At 33.9% G+C, this 6,978-nt stretch overlaps 1 pseudogene; it reads left to right on the top strand.

Moving 5' to 3' along the window:
* Positions 1-4,802: 4,802 nt before the first annotated feature.
* On the top strand, positions 4,803-5,397 carry LOC149202164 (ras-related protein RHN1 pseudogene; annotated as a pseudogene).
* The last annotated feature ends 1,581 nt before the right edge of the window (positions 5,398-6,978 follow it).

The following is a 6,978-nucleotide window of genomic DNA, read 5'->3' as shown; positions in this document are numbered from 1 at the left end:
GTCCAAGTATGAGATTAATTAATATGGTTAAGGAAATCATGAAATGGATGCAAGGATTCATGAGACAGTTTATGTTATTACACTACCACAGTGGTGGTTAATGGTTATGCAACTTACTGTCTTTTATTGCAATTTACTTGATGTACTAATGAACATTATATCTAATGGTTAATGAGGAATTGTGGAGTTGTGAATTGGATAATTACTTGTGGGTAATTTGTATAAAAAATTCTAACTCCCTACTTTTACATGCGAGGTTACCGGGGTATGTGACATATTATTATTTAAATAAATAAATTATATTTTTTTTAATATTATATAATTTAAACATAACATTAATGTTCAAAAATATTGAATCATTTTTATAATTATATAATAAGTTCATTCATTAAAAATTATAATTTTAATATTTTTAAATTATTAACCATATAAGATATTTAGATTTTTATTAATAAATTATTTTTAATTTAAAATATATAGTTTTATAAAATTTTGAAATGTATATAAAAAAAAAAAATTATAATACATTTTATTACTGATTATTTTATGTTTAGTAATTTCTTTTGTATTTTTGTGTCGAGTTTATTTTATTATTAATTATTTTGGTTTTAGTGATTTGTTTTTGTATTTTTGTACCAAGAGGCACTTTATAGCCTAGTATGGGTTAGATGTGAGGTGTAAATGTTTAACATTTAATATATTTAATCTAATTTCAATGTAAGCACTAATTAAAAATTGAGATAATTATTATGGATAAACGAAATATAAATTTAACACTGGTTTTAGAGAAAGAAAACAGCGGAATAGTGGAATTTTGTTTGTGAGAAAGGGGAAATAATTAAAGTAAAATAGTTAATGTAACATTGATGGACTCTAGATTTTGAATAAAATATTTTTATTTTAAAATATAAAATAATATTTTTTATTTTTTAAATAAAATTACTCATTTTTTTTATTAGGCTAAGAGGTGTTCTCTAGCCTAGGATGCTAGAGATGTGTAATGTTAATGTAAACATTTTGAATCGCAAAAAATAAAATATAAAATATGGTAGAGATGTGTAACTGAATGTAACCTAATATAATATAAACATTTTAATTTGATGAAAATAAAATTAAAATAACCTGTAAAAATTAATAATAATAAAAAGATACAAATGACTCATTAAGAATCCATGGTATTGTCCCATGGTATTCATGTGGAGTATAACCTATTTAAGGGGGGGAATTAAACTAGCCTAGATCCATTTTAGTTTGATGTTATATTTAGATACATAATTAGGTGTAGAAAATGATGATGTTGAATCCATGTAGCTTGTACGGGTAAAAGGTTTTTATGGATATTTTAGCACTTGACATTTGTATGGATTTGTTTTGTGGCCCTATTTCTTTTTATATGTTTTGTTTCTATTTTTGAATGGGTGAATATATATATATATATATATATATTGGGTGATTCACGAAGGTGTTTTTAAGAAGTGTAAGCTTAAACACGATTGTACAAAGTGAAAAATAGTTGCTTCATCATTCTAATGGATTCTTTGATATTCACTTTAATATAATATATGTAATATATTCTATTAATTTATGTGTAATAATGTGTTATAGATATAGAGCTTTGACACATCTAAGATGGTAAGTTTAGAAATGAATAAGCTTAACTATGAAAGTGAGCTGGGTGAGAGGAGGAGGTGAGAGAAATATTAGGTAAAATGTAATTATTACATTTTATCAAATATTTATGCCTAGCTTTATCTACTTTTTACTAGCTTGCAGAAATATTGGGTAAAATATAATAATATAATATTATATTTACCCAATATTTCACCTCAATTGGTCCACCTTTTATTGTAATTTTTCTTTATATTTGAAGTTTAAAAGTAAACAAATCTCACTATAAAATTAGTAGGAAAATATTGAGTAAAATGTAATATTTAGGTTGGGAGTGATGGAAAATATTGCGTAAAATGTAATAATATTACATTTTAATGAGTAATTCCCCCCACCTGTGACCACATTTTACTAGATGGGAGTAGTAATAAATATTGGGTTAAATATAATACGATTATATTATAATTTATCCAATGTGACTACTTTTTACTAAGTGTGAGTAGTAATAAATATTGGGTAAAATATAATACTATAATATTATATTTTATCCAAGATTTCCTCTTAAAAAAACATAAAACTAATAATTGTAATTGTAATTGCTAATTAAACTAGCCTGGATCCATCTCAACTTGGGATCTACCAAGCTAGGAGAGGGATCAAATTTCTTGAGATGTAAACCTATTTTAAATTGAAAAGATATTTGATCCCTCTCTGGAATACAGATGGATCTAGGTTGGATTTAATTAAAATATTAGAATATGTGTGTGAGAGAAAGCAGGAAATTTAAATTTTATTCCTAATTTGATTAGGAAGTGTCAAAGTATATCCATTGCTGTGGTGTAATTTAATTTTATCATGTGATCAATATTTCAGAAGTTTAGTCGCTTTTGTATTTTAGGTTTTTAAGAGATTTTTTTTCTGATTAATTTTATGCAAATTTGTATTGCCATCTATATTAAAATTACAAATTTAAATTGTGAAATCTGCGTAATCTAAGTTCCAAATATTCTATAATGTTTTGCAAATGTTGAGTTTATTTATTTATACATTCAAGAATACATTTTAACAGAAACCAAAACTGAGTTTAGATTTTATTTATTTATATATTCAAAAATACATTTTAAAAACTGAGTTGTATTCAATACTATTTTTTGGACTTTCTAGTTCTGAAATCCAACACAAAAAATTGAAGGGAAATCTTGATTTGTGTTATTTAAATTGAGTTTTGACTATTTATTAGATTCAACCCCTGAAAAACCCTAGAGCACTTTGATAACACATAGATACACAAAATTCCTTAAACCATAACTTCCATTAATCTGAGTTGTGGACAATTAGCATGTAAGCCATCGTTCTTGAAATCAATATAAAATTCCTGAAACCATGACTTCCATTTATCCGAATTGTGGGAATTCAGGATAATTGTGAGTCATCGTTCTTGAAATTAACACAGTTCTGTAACTTCGAAACCCGATCCATATTAAAATTCTAGTATAGATTAGTCCGCCTTATTTATTATCTGATATACACATAAAATCACCACGAAAGCAAAGCAGAGAGTTTGGTAGACATAGCTACAGTTATTAACATCTAGTTAAGGGTTGATGAGATCATCGTGAATGGTGGAGCCATTGGCATAGACGAGGAAATAATTGAAACAAGTGGGGCAGTAGGGCTCTCCAGCGTTGCCGTAAACAAAACGAAACCAGATCTTGGCAGTGCCATAATTTTTTACGGTGTCGTTGAGGAAAGATTCGATGTCGTAGGCGTAAGTGCTGCGGTTGAACTCGCCCTTCTGGGAAGGATGTTCCACTTCACGGTGCCGAGGTCACCCTGGTTCTTCCCGATTATGTGCCCCGCGTCATCGCTGCGCTTCCCCACTACTTTTTGCACCCATCTCCTCCCCACTAATTGAAGATGGAGTCTTTTTAATGAGGCGGAGGAATTGTTTGGACGGTCAAAAGTGGTTGAATTTAGACAAAAACCTTTAAATTTTTTATGTAGAGGCAGTGTTTGAATCATGTTTTTGATGGTGGAAATGGATTCAACACCATCAAAAACGTTTAAGACACCTAAAATTTTGAAGTTTAACAACTATAACTTAGATTTACAAAAAACTGTGATCAAAATTTCTATAATTTTTCAGTCAACTCTTCCGTCTAATAGAACTACGCGATTGAGGATAGTGGAGAGGTAGGGCTCTTGAGCATTGTCGTTAAAAAAAAAAAAAAAGATCTTGGCGGTGCCATAATTTTTACGGTTTCGTTGAACACATATTTTATTTTGTGGGCGTACGCACTGCGGTTGTACTCACCCTTGTGGGGAAATATTTTCCACTTCACGATGCCAAAGCCACCTTGGCTCGACCCAATTATGTGCCCCACGTCATCGCTGCATCATCCCACCACTCTTCGCATCCACTCCCTCATCCCCATGTTGGTCCCCACGCCTTTTTCTAGATGCTTGTGTTCGATCTCCGTGTACAGATTCTCCACAACTTGCTTTGTAATGTCTGGACGGTATTGCAATTCCACCATTGACTACTGGGGTTCCTTGGGGAACAACCCATCTTCCGTGGGCATGTTATTTAACCACTCTGCACCGATTGGCCCCTGATTGGCCGATTCGCTGACAAACATTGTTCAGCTTAACCAATCTCAAATCATCATTTTTGTCTTTCTCCAACCAATAGTTTTTACCACATGGATGGTGTCATTAGATGAGGCCCACTTTAGGTACCAGTGTCTGCCTCCGCTTGTGTTGATACTTTTTCCAGCTGTTTTCTACACTTCATGTCCCTTTATTTGGAAGGCCTGATACATGTGGGCCCGAGAGATCTCAGTAACTTCGAAGAGCTATGCCTAGGCTTCTTCAACTAGTTCGTAGGCACCATTTCGGCGGAACTTGGGCATCTGGTGAAGCTCAAGGTCCTAGATTGGCGCCAAGGTCCTTGAATGGATCTTCAAAGATATTTGCAAGGGGTGAATTCATTCACAAACCATTGTCTGGTATGTGGTTGGGTGAATTCGTTCACAAATCATTGTCTGGTCTAAGGTTGGATTTGTTACGATCACCAAATTATTAGATACAGTTCTTCGTTCTCACTCCTCTGTTGATCCAAAAGATATGGAGTTCGGCAATCTACAAAGAAAACTTTGAAGAATTTGAGTGTCAGCATCGAATCCCCGGACTGAATGGTGACCATGGGCACCAATAACATGCAGGCCAAGTTGTTGCTTCTTAGTGATATGGGTACTGGAAATTTTGAATTATTAGGAATCGACAATCGAAGCAAGATTTTTCTTCGGCCCCAGTGATGAATGAGATGGCTATAAAATTTGATGTGGCGTTAAAATTTGAGATATGGGACACTACAGGAAGGAAAGATATCATAGTTTGGCTCCCATGTATTATCATGGTGTTGCTGCAGCTATAACTACTTATGACATAACAAATTTGGATTCTTTTATCGAAGCAAAGAATTTGGTGTTGGAGCTTAAAAAACAAGGCAACCCAAATTTTGTTATGGCCCTCATTGGAAATCACGTGAAATAAGGTTGATATTGCAACAAAGAGGAAGGTCGAACCAGAGGAAGCTTAAACATATGCAAAGGAAAATGGTCTATTTTTTATGGAAATCTTTGAGCAAAGATGGGGCATACTGTCAATGAATTGTTCTATGCAATTGCATGGAGATTACCTAAAGCACAACCAATGCAACAACCTACAGGCATGGTTCTCACAGATAGACCCATTGAGAGCACTAGAACCTACACTTTCTACTCATAAGCCCTAGATTTCTTGTCACTTAAAATTTGAAGATTCAACTTTCAGCTCTAAGAAGTTATTCTTTGCACGTTTCTTTCTACGACTGTCATATCCGGAGGAGATGGTGGGAGATTCAAGCTTTGTTTGGAACCATTTTTTTCAGAGGAGAAAAAACAGAATAAGCCTTCATTAATAGAGGATGTTTACATTGACGAGGATCATAACCCATGAATACTTGATTGCCTACAACCATACAAGAAGCAAACAAACCCAAACAACAAACACATCAATGATATACATAGAAGGGAAAGGCAAAGGTCCCCTATTGCCCTCAAAATATAGACCTAGAAATCGCAATCAGTGGAATAGAATCAAATCCAGGTTCCATTGACGCCAATGATCCCAGAGATTAAATCTCAAAGAACCATGACCACAGAGCACTTCGTCAACCAAATGCTCATAAATCATATGTCCCGAAAAGAGGGAAAGGCCACGCTTGGAGAGAGAATCAACATCAATGTTTTTCTCTTGCTATACATGCTAGAAGGTGGCTTAAGAGAAAGAGTCTTGTAAATCCCAAATCTGTTGCATCCAATTACATAATGCAGGGACCTCCAACACATTCCTCCTTTGGACCCATTGAATTATGGAAAGAGAGTCCTTGACAACCATAATCTTTTCTATATCAAGCCACAAATCACATTGTAGTGCTCCCCACAATGCAATCATCTCATCCCTTCAATTGTCACCAAGGCCCCCAAACCAACAGAAACGACATTCCAAGGAGGAACCAATCGGAAGAAGAACTCCACAACCACATCAACCACCGGAGGAGGCCCCCTCAAAAAAACATATTGGGTAGTTTCCTGCCAGGGAAACAAGGGATATGGACTGTGAAGAAGCTTTAGGGATTTAGGGACCTATCTCTTGAAAATAAGAAACAATCCTCAGGATGGAGATCTTAACATCTGAAAATTTGTCCTCAAAGATAACGTCATTTCTGGTGTGCCAAATCCCCCACAAGATATATAAGGGGACGACCTTGAGATCTTTCTCTCAATGTTACCATGAAATAAGGAAAGATGCAATAGAAGTGTTGTCATGAGGGACATTGACCCCAAATATTAAGGATACCTCCTCCCAAATAGCTTCTGCGAAGGAGCATTTTAAGAAAAGATGAATACAGTCTTTTGAGTCCACCCCATAGAGATAACATCTTATTGAGCCAACAAAACCTTCTTTAATAGGTTGTCCCATGTAAGTATGTGACTTTGTATGGTTATCCATGCAAAACATTTGACCTTCAATGGAATGTCCCAACCCCACATCTGTGCAGCCCAATCAACATTGGGTAACGCATGGTTTTTCAAGGATATAAAAGCATAAACCTCTTTGGCATATATCCTCCCATTTGCAACATGACCACCCCACACCAAGTTGTCTTGTCTTTGGGAAAAGGAGATTCCATCTTGACATAAATGATTGCAATAGAATTCCCATTCACTTTTGATATGTTCCCATTCACTTGCTTTAAGGAATTTTAACATTTATGGATAAATGTAAAAATACATATTTTGGTGCTTAAATTAAATCTTTGTAGTG

Source organism: Pinus tabuliformis, chromosome 2_1 (genome assembly GCF_031772625.1).
Source record: "Pinus tabuliformis cultivar Carrire ecotype Pingquan chromosome 2_1, CPIR1, whole genome shotgun sequence".
Classification (NCBI taxonomy): domain Eukaryota; kingdom Viridiplantae; phylum Streptophyta; class Pinopsida; order Pinales; family Pinaceae; genus Pinus; species Pinus tabuliformis.
This window is presented reverse-complemented; position numbering and strand designations above follow the sequence as displayed.